Source organism: Columba livia, chromosome 2 (genome assembly GCF_036013475.1).
Source record: "Columba livia isolate bColLiv1 breed racing homer chromosome 2, bColLiv1.pat.W.v2, whole genome shotgun sequence".
NCBI classification, from domain to species: Eukaryota; Metazoa; Chordata; class Aves; order Columbiformes; family Columbidae; genus Columba; species Columba livia.
In genome coordinates, this window is record NC_088603.1 from 132,498,661 (window position 1) to 132,512,059 (window position 13,399).

At 41.4% G+C, this 13,399-nt stretch overlaps 1 protein-coding gene across 6 annotated transcripts in view; it reads right to left on the minus strand.

Annotated features, from left to right (window-relative positions):
- The window catches only part of PAG1 (phosphoprotein membrane anchor with glycosphingolipid microdomains 1), a 113,157-nt gene that overhangs the window by 87,202 nt on the left and 12,556 nt on the right, over positions 1-13,399 (minus strand). For 3 of the 6 annotated variants that reach the window (XM_021281616.2, XM_065053871.1, XM_021281605.2), the window contains exon 2: positions 43-102. The exons of the other annotated variants lie outside the window; for them this stretch is intronic. The gene's annotated coding sequence lies outside the window, so the exon portion shown is untranslated. The remainder of the gene's footprint in view (positions 1-42; positions 103-13,399) is intronic. 6 annotated transcript variants of the gene reach the window in all.

Consider the following 13,399-nt stretch of genomic DNA (forward strand, 5'->3'; position numbering starts at 1 on the left):
CGACCACCACAGGAAACAAAAAGCAGTTGCATAAATAATTACCTTGGAGCCTCTGTAAAGCTTGATGTTCAAGTGATATACAGTATTGACAAGCGTTTTCTCCTAGGCAAGAAAAATAACAACTTCACAATTCTGAATTCAGTTATGCCACACTATAAGAATATGACAGACAATATACATCATCTCTTGTTTGTTCAAATTTAAAATCATACCCAGGGAAAAGTACTTCAGAAAAAGGTTTTCTTCCTGTATTTAAAATACCAGAGAATAACTAATACAGTTTTTAAACTCCTTTTTATTATTTTTGTCTGTTTACTATCTTCTGACTTTCAAAAATCTGGTAAAGAAGTTAGGCTTAGAATTAGGACATTTTAATGCTCTCACCTATGTAACGTTGCCAATAATATGGATTTCACAGACCAAATCAGAATTAAAGGCTCTTTATATGTAAAGTTAGGATGGTTTATACAGATGCAGTCACAGTATCTTCAGAGAGATTTCTGCAACTGCTTGGGTTTTATAAGCAGAAACTCATTGTTTCTTAGAAATTGCATTGGTTCGGCATCTAAAGAACACCCAAGTCAGCGATAAGAAATTTACCAGGAACAGAGAGAGGTAGAAAAGTTGCCAACTTTCCCTTAGCACCAGCCTTGCAACACATACTTGTAGTTATAGGATAACGGACTTGCCATATGGTTGCAATCAATCCTTCAATGCCTACGTAATAAAAATGTTGAACATCTCAGACTGATTTTCGTTCCATTGCCTAAGTGAAAAATTAAACTAACTTGGTTTGTAAATTGATTTAGCTAGAAGAGAGCACCTTCCTTTCAATGGATGTTTATTTCAGATTGAAAAGGTCTTACGCCGTTTGTAGCGAACTGGCTTGCTACAGTATTGTAAGACTAGTCTCTAAACCAAAGTTAGAGTACGTCTACAGCAAGTGTTTGCAAGAACTTATTTAAAGGACTTTCCGAATTAATTTAAACTACTGTCCAACTTTTCAAATAAATTAGGTTGTACAGTACTAACCAGTAAGATTAGAAAACCTAATTACCACCAAAATAAGCAGAAACAGATATAAACCAGAATATTTCTGAAGGAATATGCCATTTCTTCTACATCATTAATTTTCAGAAGAGCCTCGAGTCTCTAAAGGAGCTTAAGAAATTAGAGATACTGTCAGACTATCTTCTTGTTCAGACCACAGAAGCATATACTGATTCAATTACCTTCTTTTGACATAAACTCAAATTAAAGTTGGTATAAGGGTATATTACAATTCAAACTTTTTGCACAAAGAAATTATTTCTTTTTTCTAAGTATTAACCAGTTGCTTTGCTCATTCAGTCCCCCCCGCTGCCCTTACTGGTGCAGTCTACTAAAAATAAAGCAGTGCAAGCTCCCGGAGAACTGTTGCTTAGTTACATTCTCAATTATCACAATGCTGGCCTTACTTATTCAGTGTCAAGGTCAAAGCAATTGTTTCTTTACTTTAATGATGAAGTATCCTGTTTATAAAAATCTTATCTGTTTCCTACTTGGTAAAATATTGCACATTTCAGTCAATCATTGCTGGCTAGTCCTCCAGAGAGACAAAGTGTGAGAACATAACTGGTAGTGTTAATTTTTGCCCTTAACAGAGAGCTTTTTTCCCAACTCCACCCAGAACGCCAACTGCCTCGCACTGACACAGAGGCTGCCAATTGTACCAACATTTCTTTCCTTCTTCACTGTAGCCAGGCAAGTATGGCAGAAATGCAGTAGTTGTATATTTATTCCTATTCTTCTCCCCCTCCAATGAAAAGCATAAGTAAAGCGGCACTTTTTAATTACCATGCACCTCTAAGTCAGCACTGTGGGAAAGCACAGAAGAAATTTCCCCATCAGTTTTAAACACGAGAAGTTTTTGGTTCTTCTTTGCCTTTGGTTTGGCTGCAAAAACTGCAATTCTCCCCAGGCTGGTCCTCGCTGTTGAATATTTCATAGCCCCTGAGAAACGCAGCTGTAATCAACTTGCAAATAATGAAATGGGCAGTGATAATAGAGCAGAGGTAAAGTGCGCCATTAGAAAGCATCAGTGCTTTGGCTGCTGCTGCAGTAGTCTTGCTGTAACAATTTATCAGGTTATTTGATAAAATAATAATGCTATCAACTACAAAATCAAAATGAATGTGATGCCAAAAAAAAAATAATTAGAAAGTGTCTCAGGTGGCCAATGTGAATAGCAAAGAGAAAAAAAGTCAGAAAGAGTGCCAAAGGAATCACACTGAAGATCAAAACTCCATTAAATATCAATTACACACAGCCATGTTAGAGTATTAACAGATAAGGAGATTTACAAAAGTTAGTTAAGGCAGGAAAAGTTTTATAAATATTACTGTAAAACAAAGGAAATATTTAAGAAGCAGTAAACACATTCATTTTAATCAAAGCTTGTAGAGTAACTCAACTGCTGCCCTAACAGGATCTTGAGGTTTGATATTTGGAACCTCAAATGTTTACAGTGTCCTCTCTGTATTAAGCACCAAAAGACAACAGTAAGATTACTATAATGGCACTTCCTGAAGATAGGATATGAGCTATGACTAAGAATTTCATGTTGAAAACCAAAATTGAGCAAGAGGTGACATGAAACAGGCAGTGATCGGGCAGATAACAAGATGTATCTGTGAATTATGCAATGAAACTCCACAGAAGGTAATTCTTCATCTCACCCCCAAAACCTGACTGTTCTTCATCTGCCTCATGTTTCTGAGGAACAAAGCACTGACTGCTTGTACAAACATAAGTTAATGTCACAGATGAGGCTATAATAGCTATGTGGTAAAAGAGGCAAGTTCATACATAATATGACCCATCTGGATAAACAGTGAGATACCCTACATGAGTATTTCCTACCAACAAAGATGACCTCTACACATCTTTATGACTTTGGATGGAGGTGTGATGCAGACCACTAACTTTCTATCCTGATCTGCAACGACTAGCTTGGGTAAGTCAGGAAATACCATCTGCATGTAGGAAAAGGTCCCCTCACAAGACTTTTTCCTCCAGCACAAGGGGAGTGGTGACTGAGGCACATATGCTCTCACAGGCATGGCTTTTAACCTCATAGTCTGCTATGTACCATTAGCACAGGTGAATTCCACGGTATAGCCAGTGTCCAGACTCTAAAACATTAGAGTAGAACAGACTATTTTAGTTGGAAGGAACCTAGTCCAATTGCTGCCCAAAAGTTAAAGCATATTACTAAAGGTAATGTCCAAATACCTCTTACACACTGACAGGCTTGGGGCATCAACCACCTCTCTAGGAAGCCTGTTTGCAGCATTTGACCACCCTCTCAGTAAAGAAATGCCAATGCTAATGTCAAGTCTGAACCTTCCCTGACAGTTGCAGCTGTTAACCATTCCCACATGTCCTGGAACTGGATACCAGGGAGCAGAGACCAGCACCTCTCTCTCCACATCCCCTCCTCAGGAAGCTGTAGAGAACAATGAGGTCACCCCTCAGCCTTCTTTTCTCCAGACTAGATTAACCCAGAATCCTCTATTGCTCCTCATAGCACATTCCTTCCAGCCCCTTCACCAGCAAACAGCTGATGAAAACAAACTTATTTCAAGTGACTCTATGTGATGTGCAACTGTGAGGAAAAGCAGATGAGAAACAAGCACAGGCTGAAAAACACAGTGCTCCAACCTTGCTTGCTGGAAACACAGCCATCCCCCAAAAGTGCCATGTGGACTCTCCTCCTATGGACCAGAACGTACTCCGGTGCAGAAAAAGATACAGACTGTCTTCCCCAGCCCACATTTCCCCAGGCCCCAGAGGAAACCCCGCTGAACCACGACTCCCACGGCAGCAGTCCTTTCCTGTTCTACCTCTGAGCAAGGACTGACACGTGTAGCTGCTTTCTGACAATTACGTGCAAGTCACATGCCAAGGTGACAGGCAATTCACAGAAGGCTGACGTTGGCTCCACTACTTCTCATACTCATAAGAACAAGCTGAATCTTATTCTTAGAAATTAAAGGAATGCCTGCATGCAGGAGTGCTGGCAGGTTCACCTGCAGCATTGCATGTTGCAAAGAGAAGTCTTTACAGAAGCGTGAGGTTGCTCAATGGGATACTGCAAACACGTGCAAGCACAAAGCCAACAGTAGTGGGAAATAAAAACTGCTACACTCTTCGAAAAAGAACCTCTACATTCAGAAAAGACTTCAACTAATGTCAGCTTAATCATACTTTACATGTTTCAAAAAGTAGTTCATAAAAACTCCAAGAATCCAAGCAGACTGTAAAACAAATATTAACGACGTTGATAAACACATACTTTTCCTTCGGTTCCTTTGTACTTGCTATATTCTCTACATGGATACTCTCTATTTTCCTTTCCTCACCAGCAACAGGTACAGAAAGTGGATAGCTTTAATATCGCTGAAGAAAATCTGGCGTACACACATTCAGTGCAGCAGGGGTAAATCAGCTCTAACATCCTAGAAACATCACCTGTCACTCTGAAAGAAGATCATGTCTCAGGGTGATACTGCACTGAAGTAATTCCCATGCTTTGATAATCAAAGGACTCCTCCTAGTGTTATCCACCATCTGCCAGATAAGAGATCACACAGATAGACCTTCTAGCCAGATGGAGTCACCAAAATATTCTCTTCATCTATCAGGAAGCTCAGACATAACTGAGATACACTCATTCATATTCTCCTTCTCGCCCTCCTGCAAATATCCAAAGATAAATTACTCAGACAAACTCAGATTTAGTCTTTAAATGTCACAGACAAATCTTATGTAGCTCATTTTTCCTTTCACTTTTTTCCCCCAGCATGAAAGAATTATTCTTATTAAGTCACTGGGGATCATGTCTTCCTTTTACTATCTGGGGAAAAGTACAACACAACAGACAGATCTTGTACAATATAAGCCTGTCAGAACTGCTCTCTGAGTTTACCCATTAAAATCCAAAAAGCTATTTCTACAGTTGTAAATTTTCTGCAGCATCGCCAACCGTCTTCTGGGTGTCAGCTTCCCAGTCTGACCCTTCTATAAAACATAAAGGCTACAGTGATACAGGCTCCTGCAATTGGTGAGGTGTCTTTTATTTTTTTGATTTACATATGTAGAACTAGCCTTGGAGCACGGATGATTAGGAGATATATATATACACACACACAGTCCTACCATCAAGGGACTCCCAAACAATGTCCAGCTCCAAAGTGGGGGCCTCACTCCTCAACTAACTCTCACAAGCCAGCAACGCAGGCAGCAATTCACTGCTCATGCATCTGCTTCTCCTTGGACAACTGACTCTACCGGGAGCCTTGTAAAATTTGTGGCATCGTTATTAAATCTTCCCAAGACTACATATTTGTCACCATGTTGAGAAAAAGGAACTGGAAGACTGTAATGGCATTTCCTGATGATGAATACCAGAGATGAAGCTGGCAGCAGAGCCGCTTCTCACAGCTGTTGGGCAATTCCCCTTGCTCAGAGCCAGTTTCAATGGTTAAAAAATGCAGCCTCACACTAAATATGATTTTGGGTATCTCCATTAAAATGATGCACATGTATCTGAAAATAAAGCCAAAGTACTTTTCATTGCCCAAGTTAGAAGGTCTTGGCATCCTTTTTCTTTGAGAAGCTCAAGTATCTCTACTCTTTGAAGCAGGGAGTTGACATGACCTAGGAAAAAGCTTTATGTCAGAGATGCTTTTTACTGCCTTCTGAAATGGCAAAGGCATAATCCTGTGAAAAGAGGAACAAGAGTAAGAAAATGAGAGAAGAGGAAGGAAAAGAGGGGGAAAACTGGGACTGAGAGATATACGGGGAAAATGATGGATAAGCATAGGCAAAAAAAATTTGGTTGGGGAGCCAGAGAGACCTGAGAGGTGCATGGGCGGCTGGTGACAACGCGGAGTCAAGTGAAAGACAGGATAGTAATGCAAGTCCATTTGGGCAAAAAGAGAAAATGGACAGATTGCTAAGATATGAAGAGTGGCTGCAGAGGGAAATGCACCTAGGAGCGTGGTAAAAGTGAGGCAAAGAAGAAAGAATAAGGCTTAGGAAAAGACAAACAACATACAAGAAAAAGAAACAGGTCTAGTCAAAAGGAGAAGGTCAGAAAAGACCAGAGCCAAATCCATGAAGGAGCATAGGTATGCAGCCACATAAAATATACACTCTGGGGACAAGTGGGCTAGAACATACCTTTTGCTTTACCTAATTTCTCAGCTCTGCTGGCACCAATAGCAGAGAACAGTAACAAAATGGACTGACATTACAGTATAGCTTGTTCAAAACAAGAAACGATAACATTCTGTGCCTGTGTTAAGGATGCAATACCAATCTACACAAGCTATGGATTTTGTTCAAACTGTCTTTCTTAGACATATCAACAGCTCAAGGGTCTGCCACAGGGAGACCTGTAGTCTCTCCCACCCAGCATTTGCTGGACACCGTGAAGAGCCAGCTACAGCTCTGCAGGGCACTGATGTCCCACATCCTTGCACTGCCTCCAGCACAGCTACTGTTCCCCACATACAACCACGAGGGTGGAATAACTGACCCTCAGCTTCTGCTGGACAAGACAGGGACAACACCGGCAGACTGCACAAGAGGCGAGCAAGACGGGAAGCCACATCTTTTTGGTGCTTGTGACTGAAGGACAAAAACCACTCGCTGAAGTAAACACAGGTTTTAAAACCTGCCAGAAATACTCAGGTGCTCATGTCACTACATCCCTCCCCAGGTTTTTAGAGGCTGGCAAGCAAAGCAGGAGCATGGGCAGCTCCCTTTGAACCCCGCACCCAGGTGCCGTTCCTGCAGAAACCACGCTGCAGGGGAGGAAGAGAGACAAGAAGAGGGGGACACCTGCCCCAGGCTCACCCTGATGGGTCACACTTATAGTATCCCCAGATCGGAGGGCTTCTGGGTCCACTAATTTAAGTATGCCCTTAATTATTTCCATGGTAACTGGTAGGTACACAACCACCCTCCCTTTGTGCTGCATTCTCTTTGTGCATTTTAATTCAGGGATCTGGTGTGCAGAGCCCAGGAAAAAATGACTGTGAGATTTATTTCTTTATTGAAAAAGCTGCAGAAGTGGTGCTGCTGATGGCTGCTCCTAGAGTTATAGATGCATCAGGGTAAAATACTGCACTGAAAACCTTTCCCATGACCCAGTACGGAAGTAGTTTTTAAAGCAACTCAGCAATACACTTAGATGTCAACAGCAGCCTCTTAGCTACTGGAACAAAAGTGCATGCAGGAGACTTCATTGCTGCTTGACGCAGTCATTCTAATGAAGTTCAATTTCACATAATCAGTTAGAGCAAGTTCAAGGGAAAATCCAGGGTGGGGGAGAGAAGATAGGAAAGGCAAGAAAATATGCAGCTGTCATCCAAAAACATAAAAGCCGATTTCCTGGTATTACACATTCCCACGAACTGGGGCTTCTGAGTCCAAACCACCCTTAAAACATTGGGCAACATATATTTTAGTCCTCACCTTAGCTAGAAAAGTTCAGCTATCACAGAAACTTACAATACAAAAAAGTATCCAGCAAGAGTTTACTATATACACCTTGAAAGAAGCGTGGGAGAATCTGAGCCTCATCTCTTAACACCAACCAGTATAAAACACACACTATTAATAGCAGTATCTAATTTATGGATTTTCAGAATAAACCAAACAGAATAAGTTTATAAATGTTTTCTCCCAGAACTTCCCCATGCCCTGCAGAGAAGACCAACGTGATCTAGTTCAAAGCTCTTGAGGCAAACAAAGAAGTGAGGTTCCTGTCTTGTATCTCCAGGGACCTTTCAGCAGTAATATCCCAGTAAATTCACATCACCCTTTTCCCTGGGGGTGCACCACTTTTTTTCTGAAGCAAAGTAACCAATTTCAAAGGGTTGGGTAATTTTAGGAGTGTTTTACATTAACTAGGGATTAGACGACATCCTGCAGATGGAGGAATATTGTTGCTACCACTTCTACCACTTTTTGCTTTTTTTATTCTTCTTCATTCGAAGGCTGACACGGTACCTCAGACTACTCGTTTGCCTACACAGTCCCAAGGGGATGGTAGCAAGTATGAAAGACTGAAGGTCTCCATGTACCTCTGTCGAAACCTCCCATACCGACCACATTTTAGAAGAAAACTGATACTGGAAAAAATGCTCTTAATCACAGAGGGATATGTGGACTGCAAATTATTCCTTTACAAGTGAGTTACAGTAAGATACAACTAATAAAATCCCTAGTGGCCCAACAGCCAAAATACGCTATCTCCCCATTAGTCTAGACCCAACTGCAAGGCACCAAGGGCACATGATACATTTAAAAACACTATCCAAACACAGTTCTTTTTACCTTCCTTCCAACAGCCCAGCACAGACCAGCTCTAACTTGCCCGAGGAACACAGAGCACAGCAGACAATCATTGCATGCTACAATCTTAGCAGACTTGACTTTAATCAGGCAGCACAGTTCAGAGCCAGTTCAGAAAAAGGCATCTCGCTAAGAAAATACCTTGCATCTCAGCCACAGAGAACTTGCTTCAGGAAATCTGCAGACAACGCTGAAAAATGTAGCAATTTAAAAGGAGTAAAATTGGACAGTAAGAGCATTTACCTTTTATCTGAAAATGATTCATGAAACACCTCTACAAAGTGTCAGACAACAGCAAAGCAGTTCATCTACTATTGATAAACCAGCATTCCCAAGCCATCAATAGCTGTTTGAGTACTCCTGAAGTAAATTTAGCTTCATCTTCTTTATTTTCTGTATTGAAAGGCCAGGAACAAATTCATAGATGTTTATGCAATGGCAAGAGAGCACAGTACTGTAAGTTTTATTACACTACCAAAGCAGAATCTCGTTCAGACACAGCTAGTGTATAATTTCTGTCTCTCTAAAAGCTGTAAGGCAATCATTAGCATGTTGGATCTGGCAAGTTCGTATTATCTATCTGATAATTACAGAAAGATGGAGAAGACTTCAAAAAAAAAAATACCCTCCAACTTCTGCACTTACTACACACCTGATCAAAATACTATCACCGTTACCTGAATTAGAACATCTTTCCCATAAACCATTATTCAGAACACACTAGCATTAGTATAAAAACATTACATAATTATTAGTGGCTGTAGTGTATTTTCTTTGCCTTTCCAACTTCAAAAATATAAAACTATACAATGACAACCTGAATGCAGGAAAACATTTTATTGACAGCGATGACAAGCTAAGCTATGCAGTAATTTGTTGGGCATTACCAGCCCAAATGAACGCTACAATACAGCTCTAGTTTTTCAAAAGATGTATAATATTAGTCAATGCCATTCATACTGCAGCAGCATCAATGTGTCAAATACACACCAAAAGATAATCCCATCCTCCAGAGACTGCTGTAGGAAAGGACAGAAAAATGAGAGACAAGGGAGTAGGTTAGAGCATACATATGCATACATATACAAAGTAATTGAGACGACTGGTCTGTGTCTCATTATCTCATTTATTCATGCTTCAGGTAAAGTGGAGACAAGGAGGTGCCAGGCAAATGGCAGAAGCTGGGACAAGATGGCTACAAAAGGAGCTGGAAAGAGAAATCAAGCAGAGCAAGGAAAGTGAGGCCAGGGAGAAGAGACCATGAGTGAATGAGTTCAGCCAAAAACACTGAGGGTAAAGAAAAAATACAAATGCAAGGCTGAGACCTCTGGGAGCAGAGGGGTGCAGGAAAGGCCTGTGAGGTGCTTTGATAGCTCCATTCTCAGGCAGGAGCTCCACACGCTCCGGCATCTCACACACCCCTGGCAGGCCCCATGTCATGGCCCGAATGACACCAACTGAAACGCCAGAGCTCCTTATCTCTATGGCTTATGCACCATTTTAATTACACTGGTTGTGCTGGCCCTGGGCAGGTTGTCCCCACAGGGCTGGCTGCCCAGCTCAGGGCCAGTGAAGATAACCGGGGTGTCCCTGGGGAGCCCCTTCAGCCTCTAGCTCTTGCTCCAGCCCCCCCTAAGCTGCAGCACTGCCGACCCCCATCCTGACTCCCACCTGCTGGTTTTTCTTTTTTTTCAAAGAAGCCTTAGGATAAGGTGAGGCTACAAAGGCTGCAGTAAAAGCACATCAGCACATGCATCTGCTCCCCGCTAATTCCCGAAACTACAGCAACAAACAGATTCAATTACCAAGGTAGACGCTAGCCCAATTCAAGGGGATTGGTACATGTGTTATAACAAGATGCTGGAGCCGCAGCCTGATCGTATTTACATGAAGAAATCATTTTATGCAAATCTCTTATCCACGAGTGAAGGCCATACAGGAGAGGAGAAACAGGGCTGTAAGGAGATTCACGATGCATGGCAGATGGGCAATTTAAGGTAAATCATACAGTTCAGTTATACAAGACATATAACCTGGGGAAAAAGTCTGTAGCTTTGAAGTCATAAATTATTTTTAAATAATACAGCCTTCTCATGAAATATCAAAAAGGCCAAGCACCCATTTTCCCCATTATTTTTCTCTGCTTTCCCAAATCAGAGAGAAGCTGAAGATTTGTATCTTACTGAGAATGAGCTAGTTTTGCGTGAGGATGGGCTTAGATGGTGGAGTTAGTTACAAGTGTGCGGGCAGGAGAGCAGGAACTGAAGGCAGGGGGACCACTGTGCCCACCCACCTGAGAGCAAAGCAGCAGAAGTCAAAGAGAAGGAGCTGGAGTGGGCTGAGGAGAAAAAATGTCCCCCTTGGAGCTCACACCCTCCCGGGACTGTCCCCGTCAGCCTGTTCAAAATCGCCACTCGCTTTCGGCCAAAAATGTTGTGGGTTTTTTAAGTGAAATCCAGTGCACAGATTCACAAATCACACCTGCAGCATCCACGCACATGGCATGTTTTCTGTCAGTGGTGCTGCCTCTTCAGAGCCCTGGCTGTGCTCTGTACAACACACGGTGACACCTCTGTATTCAGTTCCAGCTTCTTTCAGTATTTCTGTTGTGATACCTTGGCAGTCTGACACCTTTTCATCTTCACTACCGTATGCAGAACCTGCCCAAATTCCCCTGCAATTACCAGTTCAACTTGCTTCTCATTTTTCTGATATCCTGTCTGGTGATCCTGCATGCCCACCAGTGCTCTTACAGGTATCCACCTTTTTATAGATATACACACAGTCCATAATTTACTTTTATGTTACAGACTCTTTGCTCTTCAAAGTCCTTTTCAGACCTTCATGCTCAGTTTGCATTTGATTCAACACAGTGTGGCTGGGCTTTGTTTTTTTGGTTTTTGTTTGTTTGTTTGTTTGGAGCTTTTTTGGTTGTTGTTTGTTTTTTATTGTTGGAGTCATTAGAGGCAGATGCTTGAGGATATCTTTGTAGCCTGAGTAACTCCTAACATTTGTGCTTTCAGCAGACCACTATTTTTGCTTGCTCATATACAGATGCCTTATGTGACTTTTACAATGTTTAAGCAGCCTCCCATGACAAGTCTGAGGATATTATTATCCCTCCTGACTTTCTCCTGTTTTTGACTAGTCTGCTGTTATTCAGCTGTGGGAAAGGTATTTCAGTAACTAAAAAGCCCTAGAAGTTAAAAGACAAGATACGTACACACATAATTAAGACCTTTTCTGAAACTCTTTGAAGTCTTGGTGTGTGTTTTCTTTGTATTACAAATGGTAAATTTGCCTAAGCGCAACAGAAGTATAATTCTTGAGTTCACTGCTCATGCCACATGTGCAGTGTAAGGCAAATAAAATATGCAACAGGAAAAAAAATACCAGAGTATTTCTTCTCAGTTTTAGTGTCATATTTTTTACACAAGCAAAACTAAACCAAAGCATACTTCTTGTATAATAAAGAGCAAATGTAGCACCAAGTGTCACTTCATCCATGCATTCACCTCTCTGCAGCAGGAGTTTGCCTGTATAATTCCTCTGAAGCCACAACAGGGTGTGAACATGCCAATTTCAAAGTGATAAGAAACCTACATTTTCAGTTATCACGGAAATCCTCTCAATAGCTATCATTCATGTACAGTTTTGCTTGTCAACTTTTGCTGCCTTTCGGTTACCAAAGACGTTTGTTTCCGAACCTTCCTAAACATTTTAAAATGAATCAAAACGATGTAGGAACTCATCCTCCCAAGCATTTTTCTTCATACAACACACACTTTAAGTACCAAAACAACAGAACAAAATCTCTTGTCTATAGGAAGGAATATCTCTCTTGGTTAAACCTGTTCCTAACTCGCTTTACATCTGCTTCCCAGGTCAGATTTTAGAGGAAGAAATTTTCACCCATTTTTCAGTTCACTGAGGTCTTAGCCACTCTGTCACACATGAAGCTGTTTCCCTTTTGAAGGCTCTGGTATTGCAAGCATATTCAAAATAAAATGGTACCTAAACCCTCGTGCATACCTTTATTTGGGGAGGACCTGTGTAAATGCTTGGATTTTACCTTCTCATAAAACTGGAATGCTCCTTCTCTCTTGGGAAAATCAAAAAACTTACATTAAGACTGTTCTTCTTTTGCCTCAAAAAACTTTATCCCTGACATGGAAAGCCCCCTGTGATCTCCAAGGACTGCACTAGAGCAATAGTATTTACACTGAGAAGGCAGCACCAGTATTTCTAAGATCAGGCTCTTTGTGAATTTCAAAAATCCTGAATACAAAATACATTTATATGAACATGCTTTCATCTTTATTTTGCAAACAGAGAGTCAGGGGATAAATACAAATTGGACATCAATAGTCATACGGTAACTCCACTGTTGCTTCCCCATTGACAAAGATTAAAGCTACACATTTAATTAATACAAAATTAGCTTGCAAGCCAAAATGAGAAGGCTAAGGTCACCAGTAACAGTTCCACTGCTCCCGTGGGCTCAACATGCAGCACGTTTTGTGGGGTTTGTTTCCAGGCAGCTGTTAACTCGCCAGGAGGAGGAAACAAGCCGTGGCACACCGCGCCGCTGTGGTTTACAACAAAAGCCCTCTCTGTAGGCTTATGTTGATTGAAGTCTCCTGCCTTGAGTCTTGGCTATGATACCGCTTAAGGCCTATTAGTATGACAGCAAAGCTCAGCACCTCGTCTGCCATTCCATGGAGGCACATGGGACACAACGATAGCGACAAATGGCTCGGAGACAGAGCTAGTAAGAACCAGGCTTTAAAGGAAAGGAAATATTTAGAAACAGCAAGAGGCTTGCACAATAAGCACTATTTTTCCAACGTTTACAGGTTCAAGTCACTGCAAAGAATGAGCCTGTTCATTATGTTTCACATCTGTGGTCAGAACAGAGATGAACTAACTCCTCTTTTGCACACATTCTGCAGGAACAGGAGACGATGACAGATACTGCATCCCTGCTGTACAA